Source organism: Pogona vitticeps, chromosome 3, assembly GCF_051106095.1.
Source record: "Pogona vitticeps strain Pit_001003342236 chromosome 3, PviZW2.1, whole genome shotgun sequence".
Lineage (NCBI taxonomy): Eukaryota > Metazoa > Chordata > Lepidosauria > Squamata > Agamidae > Pogona > Pogona vitticeps.
This window is the reverse complement of record NC_135785.1, coordinates 11,329,992-11,350,387: the sequence shown is the minus strand read 5'-3', so window position 1 is coordinate 11,350,387 and position 20,396 is coordinate 11,329,992. Positions and strand designations below refer to the sequence as shown.

At 42.2% G+C, this 20,396-nt stretch overlaps 2 long non-coding RNA genes across 2 annotated transcripts; one reads left to right on the top strand and one right to left on the bottom strand.

Annotated features, from left to right (window-relative positions):
* Positions 1–1,353: 1,353 nt before the first annotated feature.
* Positions 1,354–20,005, bottom strand: LOC140705531 (uncharacterized). The gene is made up of 2 exons (XR_013543191.1): positions 11,759–20,005; positions 1,354–1,566 (listed from the first exon to the last, which is right to left on the bottom strand). It is a non-coding gene; the product is annotated as an uncharacterized LOC140705531 (long non-coding RNA).
* LOC144587931 (uncharacterized) lies at positions 2,420–9,819 on the top strand. The gene is made up of 2 exons (XR_013543190.1): positions 2,420–3,195; positions 7,274–9,819. It is a non-coding gene; the product is annotated as an uncharacterized LOC144587931 (long non-coding RNA).
* Positions 20,006–20,396: the final 391 nt, after the last annotated feature.

The window sequence follows — 20,396 nt, the reverse complement described above, 5'->3', positions numbered from 1 at the left end:
GAAAGCATGTAATTTAGATGTCCAGGCAGTCATTGTTTGGTCTCAGGCAACAGAGTACCGATGACATGGCAGAGAACAATAATATATTCCTGAAACAGACCAAAAGGAGATTTCCATTCTCATATTCTCCCTGTAACTACCAAATTGCTAATTAGCTGAGGGGCTCATCTTCCAGCATCATATCTTTTAGCCTTTTTTTTCTGTTCATGGGGTTTTCTCGACAAAGATACTGGAGTGGCTTGCTAGTTCCTGCTCCAGGTAGGTTGCATTTAGTCAGAACTCTCCGTGATGACCTATCCGTCTTGGGTGTCCCTGCACGGCATAGCCCATAGCTTCTCGGAGTTACTCGAGCCTCTTCGCCACGACAAGGCAGCAATCCGTGAAGGGGTGGTGGTGGTAATAAGAAGAGTAATAGCAGCTTTTTTGCTTTAATAATGGTGGTTATATTTCCCTGAAAGTCAACTTGCTCATGATAACAGTTCTGAAATGTGGCCTCTGGGAATTTCAGATTGAATTGAGATTAGGTTCTCAGATTGCTTGAGAATTGAATATGAACTCTGTTCAGGTGTTCAAAGAAGAGCTAATTTAAAGGCATGAGCAGGAAAGGAGAACTTGCTCCATTTATCATTCTCTTTATGTAGTGAGGGTGGGGCTGTTTGAAGAGGGAAAAATGGCCATTAAAGCTTGCCATCTTGCATAGGATTGTGACTGGGTAACCATATTGGGACACAGCATTGAGATAAAGGTGAAATTCAAATAAAATCAAATAAAAGACATAGTGTTTGATAATGCTATTGTTTAATAGCTCTTTGAAATGCCCTGGATCTAGTAATGAATAGCTCAGTGGTTTAGGTTTCTGACTGTGGAGCCAGAGATTGGGAGTTTGATTCCTCACTCTGCCTTTTTGATAGGGATTGGACTCAGTGGTCCAAAGCGTCCCTTCTAGCTATGCAGTTCTAAGAGGAGGTGGAGGATTTCCTTCAGTTTACTGAAAATGAATATATATATAAACAAATAAAATTTACAGAGGTCACTACAGTTTTGTTGAAATATCTAGATAGGCAACAATCAGTTATTTCAAAGGAATGGTCTGAATTGTGCTTTTAGAATGTCCGTTCCTAGGACTGACGTTACATCTGAAGTTTATACAGAATTGACATGCTATGCCATATCCTTCCTGCCATGCATTAGTAGCTCTATCACAATGTGCATCTTATCATACCAAATGACCCTCCCCTGAAGGATTTTACTTAAAAAGTGAAAAGGGGCTGATTAGACACATTGATCTATCAGTTATTTCTTTCCCTGCTTGGCCAAGGAGACTCACAGAGGCAGGATAGAATGTCCACTCACGTCACTAAGGAGAACTGTGCTTCAAAGAGAAGATCATCACCTCTAAAAGAGAATATATGGCCACCCCATTCCTGAAGGATGGCTGGTCTTTCGTTCAGAACAATCCTAGTGTATCGCCGAAAGCTGCAACCTCACCATCTTTTGCTTTTTCTTGGTGTCCTTTGTACTGCAGGTCGGCAGAGAGAACAGTTGAGGCAGAATTTCAGCAGCACACTATTATTTTTAAAAGACAAAAAGGAGAAATATAGGTACTGACTTACTAATGCAAAGAGACAAATCACAAGACCTCATTGAACACAGAATTAACGGCCTGGAACATTCAAAGGACCTGAGTAAAAAAGAGCCATTCATTTCAGGTACAACAGAAACAATTGTTGCTTAGCTTCCCTCCCATCAACCTTTCTGCAGAGACAAGGAAAAAAACAACATACAAAGGGGACTATTTCTCTTGGGTACCTCTTAGAGTAAAAGAAAAAAAAAGACTAAACTTGGAATATTCAATTTTTTGCTTGCTTATTATTCCCCTTTCCTTCTTTAGCAGACTCAAGGTGGCTTAATTCATAGATTAAAACAACAACAACCTGGGACTACTAAACACATGCACATGCGCGCACGCACGCACGCACGCACACACACACAGAGAGAGAGAGAGAGAGAGAGAGAGAGAGAGAGAGTATTTAAACACTGTTAAATATATCATGGCTGAAATCCTGTTACACAATGACAAAAGATCCATGTTTTAGAGACAAACTGCTATAGGTTAAGATATCTCTGTAAATCTTTCCCTTTCCATGCTGAGTCACAGGATTCTGGACTCTGGAAACATTTGCCCTCTTTGGAAGTGAGGTTTATGGCTTACGATGTTATGAAAAATAGCTTTGAGAGACAGCAATCAAGTGATGGACTTGGAGTATTTTTCTCAAGCAACTCCTTAGATGGTGTCTTGTTAGCATGCAGAATTCAAGATGCACATATTCTTTTTCCCCCACCACTCCTGCGTGATCCATGACTGGATTTGCAACACAGTACCAGAAAGCTTTCCTTTACTGAATGTTTGGTAGTTCTAATTGATAGAAGTAAAGTTTGACTTATTCAATTAAGGCAATTGCCTCATAAAAGATTGTTCTTAAAAACAAGCTGTTTGTGTGTGTATTCAGAAGAGATTATCCAGCCTTGTAAAAACAGGCTCCTCGACCCCCCTTTCTCCTTGTTTTTTTTCTTCTCTGTTCAAGGTCTCACGCTTTTCTGAGATAAGCATGGAATGTTGAGACAAGGGGCCCTTTAGTGAAAGTGATTGTTCTGCGCATGTCTAAAATGTGTTTTCACTAATCCAATGAATTGTTGCTAACTAACTTAATGACCTCAAAGGCCCACCCCTCTCGCCCTGAGGGGACAGCTATAAGACTGTACCAATTCCTTTGTTCTTTGAAGAAATCCTAATCACCCACAATTAAGGTGAAATTGGTTTTTCTTCCCGCCAAACTGCAGTGGCGCTCTGTTTTTGTTTTTCCTTTTTATGTAAATAAAATGAACTTCAATAGAAAAGCCTTCGTGTCTCAGTCTTTTGTTTAAGGTAAATTGTTTGGCATAACAATTTGGGGGCTCGTCCGGGATTTCTAAACGCCCCGATTGGGGCTGGATTTTTATCCAGTTGAGGTCAGGCAGAACAGGCGGCGGTGAAGTGAATCGGAAGGCGCCTCTGCCTTCTTTTAAGGCAGCCGCTTCCTTGCCGACGCTTTGGCTGCTTGGCATCAAGAACTCGGAAAGAGGCACGAACGCGAGAGTTTTTTTTTTTAAGCCGGCCGGCCAACGAATCAACGAGCCAGCAGATCAACGGACCTGGTAAGTCGTAGTGGGAAACTCTGAAAGGGTTGGTTGTTGTTGTGTGAATGAAGAGTGAGTGACCTTGCGGTTCCCAGAGGTGGCCGTTGAAGTAGTCCGGGACCCTGGGCCAAGGTGTGCGACTGTTGTCTGTACCCTCCTTGTGTCTGCGTCAGAGAGACCCCTTACTCTCTACGCAACCTCCCTATCCTTATGTCTTTGTCTCCCGTGGGATGGGAATACAGACTTCCAAAAGGGCCCGCGGGGGTCCAGAAGAAGGTCCAGAGGGGACCGAGGAATTCCGAGGGGGACGCCCCGACTCCAGGCCTTCTTGTGGGGGGGTGGTAATGAGTTAGGAATTCCTGGCAACAGTGCGGTGGGCAAGCTGTTGCTGCATTGGGAGTCTGTAAAAAGGTACAGGAGTTTCAGACAGAGAAGGGAATGGTCCATGTGCTCTGGAGTTTAGACACAATTTGATATTCGTTCTAAAGGGCCAAAATTTGGCCCATCCGCCCCGTGTCCCTTATGTAGATTTTTGGATATGGTACCTAATCAAATTTGGAGAAGAAATAAAACTGGCAGTGAGTAGAGACTTGATAGGTTCTAAGTTACAAGGTGAGGAAATGACAAAATTGGAGTTTGTAAATTGGACTGCTCCACCTCAGTAAAAGAAAAGGAGGGGGATGGCGAAAATAAAGACGGGACGCTGTCCGAGGGACCGGTGACCCGCTCTAAGGCACGGCAGATGAAAGAGCAGGGAGTTAGTGCCCAGTATCCACTCAGAGAAGTCTCAGAGATGCTTTAGGGACTATGATTTACAAGCCCACAGAGCTGCTGCACATTTGTAAGCAGCTGGCCGGAGTCACATAGGAGACTCTGGCAATTGCCGCTCGAACAGAACAGGCGGCTGGGGAATCCCTTCCAGGAGTAACCCCTGGAGATTGGGATTTTCAGGATGAAAATATCAGAGGGCGAAGTGCAGAAATGAAAGAGTTCTTGTTGAAAGGGTTGGAGGCAACAGTTCCTAAGACTGTTAGCATGAAATTGGCTTTTTGGTCAACCCTAAGGAAAGAATATCAGTTGAATATCTGGAAAGGCTAAAACGCAATATGCGAAGGAACACTGGGCTGGACCCAGAAGATTCAGGAAATGAAAATATTCTGAGATTGGAATTTGTGTCAGGGTGTTACCCGGATATAAAGTCCAAGTTACAGAAAAGAAACTGGAGGAGTTTTTCTCTGCCCTACCCGCTCAGAAGAGAAGGGAAAGAGAAAGGAGGGGCAAGGGGCCCTGACTGTGTTCACTTTTAAGGTGGCTCAGGAAATACTTAGGTGAAGCTAGGCAAAGAGAGAGAGAGTATGTTGTAAAGAAGGCAAGGAGAGTTGTTGCAAGATCAGATAAAGAGTTTTGAGGGGAAATGGGAAAGGAAAGGCTACAAAGGAGGGAAAAATAAGTGTGTAACAAGCGATGCAGCTAGAGGAGGAAGGAGATTCAGGAAAGGAGTCCTTAACAGTGCATGCCAGCTCGGACAGCAGAACTGTTTGCTCTAAGCTGAGCACTACAGTTAGCTGACAGGAAAAAGGATTAAAAAGAGAAGAAGGAACGTAACTTTCTCAAAGTTCATGAAAAACACAGAGAATGTTATCCAAAAGTGTATATGAAATGGAATCCTCAGGAGGAGTCCTAAGAGAAATAGGAGCGAATGGAGAACGGAATGAGAAAAAGCTCTTTTGGCTTGTTAAACTTACTGGGGTATAAAGGGTTAAGAGTAGGCACAGAGTAGGAGAAAAAAAAAATCGCCTGGTGTTGAGGGAGGGAGATCCCGGTAATTCTTTTCCATCTAAAGGGGCTGTAAAAGCCTATTGGAAAGCTACACTTCTGGATCTGTAAAATTTGTAGTTAGAAAATGGGAAAATCACACACACACACAAAAGACACTAGGGGAATTGTTGACTATGGAATCCCACAGAAAATCATGCAGGAAAATGACAGATGCAGTATGTGGATTGATTGGCAGAAGTACGTGTTTAAAAGTCTGAATTGAAAAGGAGGCTTTGGAGGTGTGATAGAGAAAGCCGCCCAGAGACCTTTGGGTAGAGTGGGCGGCATATAAATTAAAAAAATAAATAAATAAAATGCAAGGGAAGAGAATTTGGAGACAGGAGAAAGAAATAGGTTAGTAGATAAGAGATAGCAAGCAGAATTGCTGGGAATGTTCAGATCACCCTCCTTGCTGCTCCAGATGCACAAAGTGGGAGCTGGAGAGACAAGGGGGGGTTGATTTCACACCAGGAATGGTTTGCCTGTTTTACATAGGCACTTTCTGTGGGAATTCCTTAGAAGTCACTTTTGCATTCAGGGGTCACTACCAGTTTTAAGAGATTAAAATGTGTGGTATTTTTATTGAGAGTGAATTATCTAGAAGCCACAGAGGATCTAATCATTGGCATGGATGCCTTGCAAACTATAAACTATGGGTTATGGTTTAATTCCTATAACAAACAACTACATCGAGCCTAAACCCGGAAATCGTTAGGAGAATATATTTCAGTTTTAAGGTGAAGAATTTGAGAACAGGAGTAAATGCAACATAGGAAGCGATTGTCCTGCATTCTTCACACCAGCATAGGACTATCCTTGGCGGTGGATGATGGTCAGTAGGCTGCTACAGATCGAGGCTATTCTCCTTGAAAAACTCGATCTAATACTGAGGGTTTATCAGAAACTGTCAGGAAGGAACTGTGTAATGAACATGATTGTATTGCCCTGACTGGTCTACAGATAAAGTTTAGGGAAGACCTACAGGAAGAGGCAATAGAGGGAACATGGAACTTGTACACTGACGGTTCCTCTAGAGTAGTGAATGGGAAAAGAATAACGGGATATGCAGTGGTAGAGAGGATGGGGGGGGTTCGAAGTTGAATCTGGACCCCTTCCCCCGTCCATGTCAGCTCAGACAGCAGAATTATATGCCCTAAAGGAGCTTTAGAAATAAGCACAGGAAAATCTGTAAATATCTGGACAGACTCTAAGTATGCATGTGGAGTAGTCCACGTTTTTGGAAAAATTTGGAGTGAAAGAGGACTACTTACATCCCAGGGAAAGAATCTGGCCCACCATCAGTTGATACTGGACACCCTGGAAGCGTTGAGCCTCCAGTCCAAGGTAGCTATTATCCACATTCCAGGGCACCAGAAGGGAAACTCCCCGGAGGTAGTAGGAAACCGGCTGGCTGACGAAGTGGCAAGAAAGGTGGCAGGAAAAGAATTGAATCCCGCCCTCTTAGCAGCCCTTATTCCTACCAGTAAAGAGATCACTGCCCCTTTGGTGTATTCACAAAAGGAGCTTGAATTAGCAGAGGAGCAGGGAGCTACAATGGTGAACGGCACGCTAAAGTTGAGAGATGGAAGACAATGGCTGCCCGAGGGGGTGGTCAGGGAAGTCCTCAAGGCATTGCACGAGGGAGGACGCTGGGGAGTTAAGGCTCTGGTCTCAGCCTTTCTGCAAAAATATACAGGGAAGAAAAGTGTGGTCACACGCCAACACCATTTTAGCCCACTGCATTCCTTGCCAGAGAGTAAATAAGAATAACCCGAGAAAAACAGAAATGGGAGGACGACTTCTGGCCATCCACCCCTTTGAACATTTGCAATGTAATTTTATTGATATGCCAAAGTCAGGACTTTGGAATCAGTGTTTGATAATAACTGATCAGCTCACTGGCTGGGTAGAGGCATACCCTACGGCTCGGGCAACGGCAGGGACAGTTTGTAAAATCTTATTGGAACAAATTATTTGTAGATATGGGTTAATCCAATCAATGGTTAGCAACAGGGGTAAAAACTGAAAGGATGAACCAGACTTTGAAAGAGCAAATTAATAGTTGATGCAACAAGCGCAGTTGCCCTGACCGAAGGGTTTGCCCCTAGCAGCTGTATAGCATTACAGGACTCTCGCCCTTTGAAGCCTGTGCAGAATGGAAATTTGGGATGTTAATGCACAGAGATACACAGAGAGTGAGCCTTAATTTAGATTTGTTCAAGGATGCCTTTATAAGAAAGTATTTGCTGGCCCTATTCTCTATTTTCTCCGATAACAGGGAGCGAGGCATTTCAGTGCAACGGACGCTATTGGAGGTAGCAGTGCATTCCTTCCACCCCGGGGATTGGGCTTATATCAAGGCATAGGAGAATGAACCGCTCGCCCCAAGATGGCTTGGTCTGTTCCAGATACTGTTGACAACAGAGACTGTCATCCAAACTGAGGAAGCTGGTTGGACTCACTATACCAGAGCCAAGCGCGCAGTCGACCCTGAGGGACGGTGAAAAGTTGTGCCTGTGTCCAAGGACGGACTAAAAGACTATTTTTAAACGACATATGTAATGTCCATTAGTCGGTTAGCGCATAAGTATTGTCCTTTCTTTAGTGTGTATATAGAAGTAAGAAAAGTTAATAATCTGGTCCAAACTTGGCAGGTACATTTGAGAATAGACAGGAGTCTTAGGGGACTCTATTTCTTAAAAAGATATTCAATTGGTGATCAAGTAGTGTTGGAGGACGAGGGGACCATTGATTGGGAGGAGGAAAGGAAAATCTTTAAAGATCAAGAACCTTATGAAAGTACTGACACTGATAGTTGCTCTGAAGAAGAAGGGTTTTGAATGAGGATTGTCGGATTTCATTGTCCTGCCCAGGTTACCACTATTTGGGTAATTGCTGTCAGAGTAATGTCTATAACTCCCTATATAACAGGTAGAATTTGTCCCTGGTTTTCCTGTTCAATTAGTCAAACACCAAAAGGGGAGGTGGAAGAGTGGAAGGTACAGATACAAACCACTTCCTATTGGGACACTGAATACAAAGGGTTGGCCTGTGGTAACCAATTGATGGTACGCAAAGAGGTACGAGGTAAGGGCCGTGGAACTTTGTATACCAGCACTGAGTTGGCTTCAAGTCTAGAGTTCTGGCATAACCGAGATTGCAAGCAGTGCCCCCTCATTAAAATCAGAGATAGCAACATCAGCCCTGGATCAGAGTCAGACTCCGACTAGGTCATTTCCCCAGGAAAGTGATCTTTCTACTCTCATACTTTCACCTCCCGGCAGTTTACTCGGAGTATCAGGTAATATCTGAAACTTAAAGACCCCCTGATAGGATTGGATCCTTTTGAGCCTTACTGTTTATTGCATTGCCATTTTTGCCCTCACCATTGGAGTGCCAGAATAACTAAATTTGACGAAAACCCGGCTTTGAGGTGGTATGTGCTTAAGGTGAGATATCCTGAAGGGTTGTGGACTGAAGCTTGTAGGCTGTAAAAACGCCAATTGCAAGCTGTCCGTGGAGAATTCAATCTGATAGCTCGGCGCAGGCAGAGACCAATTCCCAAGGGATGGCTCCGTTACGCATCTTCGGTGCACCACGAAACGTGTTAGAAGTGCAAGGACGCAAGCCCCTGGTCAGTGCCCAGTCTAGATTCAGAGGACGAGGAATGGAATTCCCACTACAAGCGGAGGCAAAGGCCCACCCCTCTAATGTCTTGGAGAAATATCAGGCAATTGTTTATTGGCAGACCACGGGTTGATGGCAAAATAAGGATAGTGTTAGGGCTCTTCTTGAGCCTTGTGCTACAAGCTACAGGATCCACCTGCCCCTGTGTAATAACGACAAGGCAGGGAAGCAGGGAACAGCAGACCTTAACCTATAAGTCCATCTTCAATTGTGTTGATAATATTGCCTCCTGTGCATTTGACAAGGTAGAGTACAAAATTTGTCAGGACTCCCTTGGAACTCAAACTTGTTATGACCCTAGAGAAAACCCCGAGAGAATTTGGATTGAATTCCGTGTTACAGTAATTGGTAATGGAGGCTGGACTAGAATTAAATGTGGTGGAATAGGCTGGGTTCAGCACAACATGGTATGGAGAATAGCAGCAAGTGCAGGTTAGGAACTCACCTGTTTGTTTCTGTATGAAACTGTGTGAAGTTAGCCACCTGATCTACCACGCCCTGCAAGCCTCAGGAAGGTGCCTGTAAAGTTCGATTGTACCTGGGGCTCCTATGAAAATTGTCCAAGTAAAAGACACCTTAGGTTGGTCTGGGGGAGGGGGGAAGTTTTCATAATTGTGAATAAGTCAAAAAAAAAAATTATAAAAAGAAAAACGGGAGAATTGATAGAAGTAAAGTTTGACTTATTCAATTAAGGCAATTGCCTCATAAAAGATTGTTCTTAAAAACAAGCTGTTTGTGTGTGTATTCAGAAGAGATTATCCAGCCTTGTAAAAACAGGCTCCTCGACCCCCCTTTCTCCTTGTTTTTTTTCTTCTCTGTTCAAGGTCTCACGCTTTTCTGAGATAAGCATGGAATGTTGAGACAAGGGGCCCTTTAGTGAAAGTGATTGTTCTGCGCATGTCTAAAATGTGTTTTCACTAATCCAATGAATTGTTGCTAACTAACTTAATGACCTCAAAGGCCCACCCCTCTCGCCCTGAGGGGACAGCTATAAGACTGTACCAATTCCTTTGTTCTTTGAAGAAATCCTAATCACCCACAATTAAGGTGAAATTGGTTTTTCTTCCCGCCAAACTGCAGTGGCGCTCTGTTTTTGTTTTTCCTTTTTATGTAAATAAAATGAACTTCAATAGAAAAGCCTTCGTGTCTCAGTCTTTTGTTTAAGGTAAATTGTTTGGCATAACATAATCATTTTTATTCAATAATTGGAAGCTCAGTCCTAGGCCACTACACTCTGTCAATATAAATTACCAAATAATTGTAGCATAGAGAAGAAACAAAGAAGAAAGTCATGTCAAGTAAAAAGCTGGTTTGAAGTATCATATAATGGTACAGTTGGAAGGACCCTCATGTTTCACCTCCTTTCTTTCATTTGGTTGTAAGGAAATGTGAGCTTACCAGGATTCACATCCAAGCTGCACGTTCAAAGGCCAATTCTGTAGAAAGCACAGCAAAGCAAAGCAAAGCAAAGCAAAGCGTGCTGCTTATATGCTGCCCCCTAGCATTTGAAGCACTCTGGGAGCAGTTTACAATTTAATTATGCAGGCTATACATTGCCCTCCTAGCAAGCTGAGTTTACCAGCCTTGCAGGGATGGAAGGCTGAGTGAACCTCAAGTCAGCAACCTGGATTTGAACCCAGGTCGTGAGCAGAATGTTGACTGCAGTACTGCAGTTCAACCACTCCACCATGAGGCTCCTTTTCAGAAAATGCTGCTTTTCGGGAAATCTTGAACTCCTTTAACACATGAAAAATCTATTTGTTCCTCTCTGTTGGTCTCTTTTCTTAGCCATCTCCCTTTTTTGTGGATCAAGATAAAAAGAAGAAGGTTTTAAATTTTTTTAAAAAGGATTTGTAAATAGGTAGTGAAAAACAGCAGCACAAATTAAGATTCAACTGGGAAAGGTCTGGTCATCTTGGTTATATGAATTATGCAGGCCACACATAGACTCATTACATTCAATGGTACTCAGTGAACAGTTCAATAGTCTCTCAATTGTCACATTCTGTAGTTAAAACTGGAACTCATGACAGTTGGCTTTCGCTAAGTTTTGCAGCGCTCTGATCTGGACAGTGATGAAGGACAGGGGAAGACATTGGGATACTCATTCAGCTCAGTAAGGCTGCCCAGCGCCTAATCCAAAAATAATGAGTTTTGGCCACCATCAATCTCCAGTTGGCTTTATTTTTAACTGATGACCTGGATCTCTCATTTCATGTCTCATTACCTCTGAAATGCTCATTTCCCTGTTACTTAGAAAAATGATCTACCAGATATTTACATTGCCTGTGTCTTATCGCTTCTGATGCATCCTTCAATCTCGGATCATCCTGGTGGTAGAAGTAGCATTGAAGATGTTAATTACCACTGGATAATAGATAAGTCAATAAATCACATCATTTTTTCCACTGCTACATATCTTCATTAGAGATGATTGATGGCATATGCCTGTCCTTTTCTCCTTTTAATAGCACAAGGTTATAAGGCAGAGATCACCCTGGTGACTTAATTCATTTGTCAAAAACCTGTCTCCCCCCCCCTCCCGTTTTTGGTCACAAACTCCTCTACATTTATCCTGAATTACAAGGAAGGGCTGATTCAGCATCTGAAACTATTCCAGGCCTAGCACAAGCCACACAAAATGTCCTATTTTCCCACACACCACCTGCAAGCCATATATGGTGGGATAGTTAAAGATGGGGACGTTGAGACCCGTGGGCCCAATGAATCCTATTGGAAACTCCTACTGAGTCAACGAGCTTGTTTTGCGGCATAGAACTGAGATTAAACTTGCAGCTAGGAAGGCTGTTACAATCTTTACCAAATTGGAATTTAGAACCCAGGCTGAAAAAGATTCTGCTGCAGAGTTTTGAATCTTTGGTTGCAAACCTTTAGCTGCTTAGCAAAAGTGCAGCGTTAGCTTTAAATCTCCCCAGAGTAGACCACTCCTTTCTTCTCATCAGCGATCACTTACAGTCTCAATAACTCACACTTTGGTAAGAGAAAGAATAAAAGGTTTCATTTACTCATGGTTGAATAGATCAAAGGAGCATGCTGTACGAAAATGACTGCTTACCACCATAGACCTCAATAGGCTCACAGCCTGCTTCCTGCAGAGTCGATTCTCTGACTACACTAACTACATAACTGCCAGCAGACTAAAAAGCAGAGAGGCATGGCTTTCTTCAAAATCAGAGGCAGTGGAGGAACAATTAGTTACTGCTGGATTGATTGAAAGTCTCTTCTGGGTAGACCTACCAAAGCAGCATGCGAGGTTGAAATAACTCCAACAGATTCCCCACCTTTTTCTAAAAGAGCTTCCTCCTTTAACCATCAGTATTTGATAGCAGAACTTTTCCCCCCGTTGGTTTCTAAAGGCTCTGTTGTCTTTCATTTGTAATAATATGCTGGAAGTGTATAATATGTGGATAATATATGTCACTGTGCAATTGCAATGTTAAATAATTGTGTCACCTACAATATTAAAGAACTGTTTTTCAGGAGCTTAACTGTATAGGCTGCCAATAAATCACAGTGTAATAAAGTTAAGCTTGTTTTGTTTGGTCCCCGACCAGAGTGCTGTGTATATAAAATTAATGGACCATGCTCCTATGGGAATTCATGAACTTGTACTCTAGGGAACAAACACCACACAGAGAGAAATTTATGATGTCAAATGCTAGTGGGAGACCATCTGCCCACACTCTTATTATACGACAATTAGAAGTCGAACCAAGAAGAAACTCTTTATTGTCGTTTTTAAAACTAAGAAAAGATACCACCCTTGCTTCAGACTGAAAACCTGCATTGATCGTCATCATCTGAAATAAACACATTCAGTTCAGCCCACGTGGAACTGAGGGAAATCCAAATGGAACATTTGCATCTCTTTAAGTTTTCCACCAAGCATTGATCTTAATGGAAATTCCCCCAACATCCAAGCAACTTTCCTCTTATCTGACTTTGGACTTCTTAAATAATGGGGTGTCAAAACTTTTTGACCCTCTTCAAACCCTTGGTTTATTTATTTATTTTTTACTGCTTTTTGTGGGCAGGATTTTAGCATTATAAGGGCCAAAATCCAGTAGTTAGTCGCAATGCAAGGAGGCCCATTAAATCAGTGAGGATGTACATGTTAAAATGCTAAGAGAAGGTAGATAGATCAGTGGTTTAGATATCAGGCCATGGAGCCAGAGGTTGAGAGATCAATTCCCCAGCATGCCTCTTGAGAGTAAACGCAGCGTGTGTGGCCTTTGGCAAGCTGCACAGACCCAGGATGCCCTCAGAAGAAGGGAATAATAAACTACTTCTTTACTAAGAACACCTTGAAAGGGATTCACCATAAAGTTGTATTAAAGCTTAGACCCAACTCTACCCATTTCCAAATGGTGCTCACAATTAAGGTACAGTACTCGGGTGCACGTTGTCCTTGTGAAACACCAGTGCATCAAAAACCCAGCGCCATGGGCCAGCACCAGAACTTGCATGTATTTCTGGATCCTTTGTGACATCAAAAGGAGAACTTGGGAAAGTTGTTTGCTGGACTTAAGCAACCAGAATCTTTCAGCCAACATGACAGCAGAAAAGCCAGCATAGCCAATGGTGACGGACAGAAAAAATGGGTGTGTTTCTAGAATGGGGTTTCTGGAAGCTGTAGTTCGAATCAGTAACTTTTCCAGGCTTAGATTAAGAGGCCGATTATCTAGGAAATCACCTTTTCACAGGCCAGAGGTTCCAAACACTTTATGTACAGAAGGCCCAAGGTTCATTCTTGGCAGTTTGTATTAACAAAAGAATCAGTTTCATGTGCTTTAGACTTCAAAGAGCCATTCTCCTACAGAGTATATTTAACTAGGCTAGATAGATGGATGAATGGTACAAAGCAACCTCTACCTACGGCAGTACCTTATAACAAATTCATCTCTGGGCATTTTGACACCTGCAAGATTAGAAGAACTCTGTGTTTTAAAAAAATTTTAAACTTCCTGCCTGGCTGAATTGGAAAAATGTGGAGAAACCAAGCCCAGCGGTGTCAGCCATGGCGGACCGACATGGAGCATAAGCAACCGAATAAGCAACTGTTTCTCATCAGTAGGTGTGACTTGGGCAAGCCTGAGCCTGATAAAATGGGAATGGGTGCTGATTCCCCCCCCCCCCCCCGCTTCACACCAAAGGGAAGGAAGGGAAATAGACCTTTCTAAGCTTGCATAACAGTGAGCTATACAGAGCACAGGATGAAAGGAGAGGTGGCTAAAATGCAATGATGAGTGGCTGTCACTTTGATGTGTGAAACTGATATTATCTCTTTTGGAAGAGCTTCATTCTGGGCCATTCTCTTTCAATAGAGATGCATTTCCTTTTATTAAGCTCTGCTTGATATTTTCTCTGCTGGTACTTCCTCTTTGCCTCATTGAGTGTGTTTTACAAGCCCATGGCTTAGGGAAGAAGCTCCCGTCCCTTCCACTCTCAGTATCCCAGTGCTAAAGGGAAAGATAAATTTGGGATGATTAGGTGGAGGAGAGGGGGAGAGAGAGGGGGCGGGGATGTAACACACATCCTTCACTCCTCCATCCTCGCAGCCCAGGTTTCTTTGATGAATGGCTACAGAGAGCAAAATGCATCTGAGAACTATGGAGTAGAGATGGGCACACACTGAGGTTCGGCAGTTTGGCAATCGGTAGAGCAGGACTGCAACCACTAAGTAATATTAATTTGACCCCAATTGGCGAATGCCTAGTGAGTTTACTCAGTTTTCACTCCAATTCCCAGATGGGTTTTTTGGGGTCACCCTGTTCTCGAGCCAAACGGGAGGATGTATGCATGATGCCTGTCCTTCTTTGTTTGAAGAACTGGGGTGTCATATCCCATTGACTGCTTCCTTTAAAGTCACAACTCCAATGCTGCCTGAAACATTTCTTACTTTCATTTAAGATAAACACCTGGCAAAATCCAACTGCTATGAACATTTGGATCCAAAGATCTTGGTGCATGCCCGAAGAAGTGGACGTCTGATCCCACAAAACTAGCAGATTCTTTAGTGGTCTCTAAACGTATTGGTGTTGCAGAAGGCTCTTGAGAGTCCCCTGGACTGCAAGGAGAACAAACCTATCCATTCTAAAGGAAATCAAGCCTGAGTGCTCACTGGAAGGACGGATCCTGAAGCTGAGGTTCCAAGACTTTGGCCATCTGATGAGAAGACAAGACTCCCTGGAAAAGACACTGATGTTGGGAAAGTGTGAAGGCAAGAGAAGGGGGCAACAGAGGACGAGATGGTTGGACAGTGTAACTGAAGTGATCAACATGAATGTGATCCAACTTTGGGAGGCAGTGGAAGACAGGAGGGCCTGGTATGCTCTGGTCCATGGGGTCATGAACAGTCGGAGACAACTAAACAACTAAACAACAACAACAAAAAGGTATCAGCCAGTCTTGTAATTTATAGTTTGTCCCTCATCCATGATACTGTACTTTGGCTCATCTCAACCCATTGCACAAAAGAAGGTACAGATAGGGGGAAGAGTTAAATTCTTGGTTACTCTCAGTTAATGTAATGATACATTATTGGAAGTGGAGAAATTGTGCATGTGTATGTGCCTCTCTCTGCGTGTAAACAACTATACATATCTATATAGCTGACGTTGCTATGGAGACAGCATGAACACGGTACATTTCAAACTAGGGGCTATCCACACTCTGCTCAGCGGTGTCACACTTTGTCTGATCTGGTATCTCGCTCCTCTTTGTTCAGTGCATGAAAATTCACAGTCCTCGGTTTTAAAAAGTGTATCTCTTAAAACAGAATTTCTGAAGAACATAAAGTCCCTACCAAGAAAGTTTGGGAACAATGCCTAGTTTGAATTATATAAACTAAAACCCTACCTGTGCTCTACCAGACTCCCCATTGTTTAAAAGAAAATGGCATGCCCGGACCTCGATTTTCTACTGCTTTTCTCTTATAAATATGAACCACCTTCACATGGTATATTTTAATTGCGGTGCTTTAAACCCAGCAATTAAACTGCGCAGGCATTTCAAAACCTTTTCTTGTTCTGACGCAGTCATACAATCCCAGCTACCAATGACTGGCATGGTTCCCGATTTTCATCAGCTTGTGATAATGAAAGGGGAAAGCCATTGTCTTCTGTAGATGACTTCGGGATTAGTTGATTTTGGCAAGATTCATTGTGCCATGGCCAACTCCCCAGCTAATCCAGTTTAAGAGTAATCAAGCACCCTGCTTTAAGGCATTAGCTGATTTTACGTGGGCTGACAGGACATAATTATTGTCTTAGGTTTCACATGGTCAGCTCTCTGCAGTCTGAGTTGTGGGGGGATGAAGGCACTGGCTTTCTGGAAGTTTAAGAGACATTTTAATGAAAAATGACTCTACGGGCATGTTAAAAAATTGCCGAAATAAGTAATATGTAACACCTCAAAGTATCTGTCGGATGCAGTGGTGGATTCGTTGAGTTAATATCCTGTCCTTCATCAGGGTTACAATCCATATAAAACACAGTTAAAATGATAGATTACAAATACCTAAAAGCATGAATCTGAACTAGTCAATTGTATACAGTGAAAATTACAAATATCTAAATACCTAAAAGTATGAATTTAAAATAACCATATGATTTCCCCATGTCAATTAACAATGATAGGCAGAATTGCAGCAGTCAAAATGAATATTTTACCAAAGCTATTTTTTTTTGTTTCAAAACATTCCAGTGATTTTAAAACAATCACTATTTAAAGAACTTGATAGGATAATATCTAAGTTTGTTTGGCAAGGAAAGAAACCAAGGATAAATTAAAGTCACCTCAGGAAAGGACACAGAGAGGAGGAATGCGCCTTCTGAATTGGCTGTTATATTATAGGGCTGCCTTATTAACATGGATTAAAGGTTGGATTTTATTCAAAAATCAAAGACTGTTAAAATTAGAAGGCCATGATCTGAAATGGGGGTGGCACACCTTTCTTTGGTACAGTAGAGTGGATGATTTTAAACAATTCAATAACCATATTTTGAGAAAATCTTTATTATGGTCTTTGACTAAAATTAGAAGACAGATGTATGTCAAAACACCACGTTGGGTAACGCCAGTAGAGGCATTCTCTCTTTCAAATCTGAGAGAAAACAAGGAAATCTTAAAGTATAGAGAAGCAGTAAAACCAGATGGGACATTAAAAAACAAAGATGAACTAATGATACACGGATTTGATATAGATTGGTGGTCACACTCTCAGCTGATTTCAAGATATGGTAAAGATAAGCAGCAAGGTTTTAATGAAGATAACATACCTACTCACATTAACATGCTTTCTAAGTGCTAGGCTGGCAGGAGCTGGGACAAGCAACGGAGGCTCACTCCGTCACGTGGATTCGATCTTACGACTGCTGGTCTTCTGACCTTTCAGCACAGAGGCTTCTGCGGTTTAACCCACAGCGCCACCATGTCCCTAAGATAAGCATATCAAAGCATTATATAATTTTTATTAGATTTTGATACCCAGGAGGAAGTGGTTAAAGAATATATGATAAGGTGGGCACAGAATATTGGACACAATATAAATTTGGATTAGTTTCCATCATATGGAAAAACAATATAAAACTCACTAAGTCGGTAGCCTTTAAAGAAAAAAATATATAAACTCTTTTATAGATGGTATATAACTCCCACAAAATTAGCCAAAATGGATGTAAAATTTTCAAATCTCTGTTGCAGATGTAAGCAAAAAGAAGGTTCTTTTTTAACAAATGAATTTTTGTGAAAGCCCCAAAATATTGGAAAAGGGTTGAAATACTTTTGCATGAGGTTTTGGAGATTCCAATAACTGTAACCCCCGAATTTTTTCTTCTAAATAGAATCCCAGATTCAATGGACCTAATGGAAAAATGTTTCGTTATCCATATCTTGACAGCTACAAGAATTCTTTTCTGCTAAACACTGGAAGGACCTGGAGAATCCACCTCAAGATGAGTTAATAGCAAAAATCCTGGACACGGCGGAGATGGACAAACTATCAGAATGGCTAGACTCAACAAGAAAGATGAACCATGGCATAAATTTTATGATTGGCTTAGAAATAGAATGTAAATTAATATTTGATAACTGAAAGCCTAAGATTGAATTAAAATTAGAATATGTATAATAATTTAGTTACACCGGAAACTTACGTATCTTTGAAATGTAACAGAGAAGAATGAATATTGTAAAATCTTCATGTTGATTTACAATCCCTGTTTAATTCCATGTCCCCTGTCCCCATCCCTAACCCTAACCCCTAAAATAAAACTTTTAAAAAATAAATAAAATAAAATAAAATAACCATATGTATTTGATATGCGCATATTTAAAATTGACAGTGCCTGAAAAAAATACAATAAAAGCAGCACAAACTAGCTAAAACCTTGGCCAGCTTATTCCCTGAAACCTTTACAAATAGATACAGTACGTGGTATGAGAAAGGCAAAGAATGAGCTCTGATGGAAGAGGCCTCCATAACAAGGTTGCCACCTCTAAGGAAACTCTGCCAAGGAGAAGCTATCTATACTTCTGCTATTGGACATTATGTCTTAAAACATATTCCCCTGTGTATCTCCCTATTCAGTGTATGAAGGGGTATTCACATGAACCACACTCTGTGAAAGGTTTATTTCAGCATACTACAACTCCCAGAATCCCCGGCTGGCTGGGGGTTCTGGCAGTTGTAGTCCCAAAAATACGGTAACTTTCCCAAGCTCTGTTCTGAACAGATGGATCATGGCCATGCACAAAACTCTTGCCGCAGAGATGCTCTTGGACTACAACGCCCAGAAATCTTGGCCAGCACAGATTGTGGTGAAGGCTTCTGGGAGTTTTAGTTTAAGAACATCTAGGGACCCAAGGTTGGGAACCACTATATTAGAGGGATTAAAAGATGCTAGTTGTTGGCTATGTTAACATGAAAATGAACATTCTAGGGAGGGAGAAGAAATAGTTATCAAGCACTAGAAAGCCCTCTGGCTGCTGCGTAGGTCTTGAATTATGCTGCAGTGTAACCTAAGTGGACAGCTTCAGTGTGACAAGCCGTTTTGATTTGCAGGGCTAACATCATCTGCCACCCCCTTAGGTATCTCTTTTTCCCATGGTTTAGCTGTAATCCTGTTGTATCCATGAGGAAGACCTCTGACATGGGGAGGAGATTTCACGTGGCATGTAGCAATATTCTTCTTTGTACCCAATGTCTAAGCAAGGGGCATGATGTTGATCCTCCTATGTCTTCTGCGGCTAGACCCTGACAGACACCAGAACTTACTAGAGGTTACACAGGGAAAGCATCAGCTCCTGGAAAATAGCAGCCTTGTTTGATTGTAGTATAACTGGAGGACACTTGTGAAAGTGCATTTTTTTTCATCCCAAATATTTGGGGGTGAGAAATTTGAAAGCGCCATGAAACACCCATGCTGGACAGTTCGAGCAAGTCATTACACTTTGATGTCTGATACTGCTATCCTTTGATGTCTAGTTCTGTTATAAGTTTGCTCATTAGTGAGGTGCTATCATTGTACCAATTAGTGAAATATAAGCATGCAAAAAGTTGGCTGTGCCTAAAAGTGTTTAATGAGTAGGTGTAATTGAAAAGATATATATGAGTCAAGTATTTTGCCATTGATAAGCCTTGGTATAGACCCCACCTTGTTAATTCCTGCTCACCAAAGTTCAGGAGCTTCCAGAAAACAGAGAGGATATAAGAAGGTCCTCTGCTGCTCTATTACTTACATTTTTTACTCTTCTCCATCTTTAATAAAGCACTGTACCAGCGCACATTCTGAGTGAAGGTACTCGGTCTTGGATGGACACTTATGGCCTAATAAGCTGCGGTTGCTGGTGGAGATGCCTTCACTTTCAGATTCTCCTTGGAGATGAGGTTCTGGCCACCTGAACTTCAAAATTTACCACTGTTCATTTTGAGCATGTGTAAGTCCCGACATCTCACTCCTGCCCAATCCCACAGCATCTGCTACCCAAGGCAGTGGCTTCACTCTGCCAGATGGTAGGGCTGGTCCTGCCTTTGACATTTGGCTGATATGGACTGAATTGGTTGTTGATGCTGTTGGTTGCTTAGAGCAATGGTCCCCAACCTTGGGCCTCCAGATGTTCTTGGACTGCAACTCCCAGAAGCCTTCACCCCCACCTCTGCTGGCTAGGATTTCTGGGAGTTGAAGTCCAAGAACATCTGGAGGCCCAAGGTTGGGGACCACTGGAGAGGACCAATGAACAATACAAGGTCACTCATGCTCTATGGAATGGGGGGAAGAAGCATAGCTCTTGTCCCTTCATATTCCCCTCTGTGCTTCACTGCAGCTTCTTGGAAATTTAAACTAGGGGGTCAGTGTGGGTTAGAAGATTAGCTCTTCCCCCCCCCCGCATGGTTCCAATTTAAATGGCCCTTCTCATGGCTGCTTTGGACATCCTGTTTGACCCAGATCAGTCTAATGAACAGGAACAACATAATAAGATTTCCTAAGAAATATGGCACAAGCTTCTCATTGATTGCTACTTCTTCATTAAAGAACTGTCAATTAAAAGTGAATCAGTTCCATCTGTTTTGACACCGCAAGTACTTCAAAGGATCGCTGAATTGTGTTTTCAGAGCCATTTGCATCTCTTTCAGGGTGAACTTTCATGGATCAAAGGCCACTTCCTCAGACACAGGGAGTGCCAGTTGCATT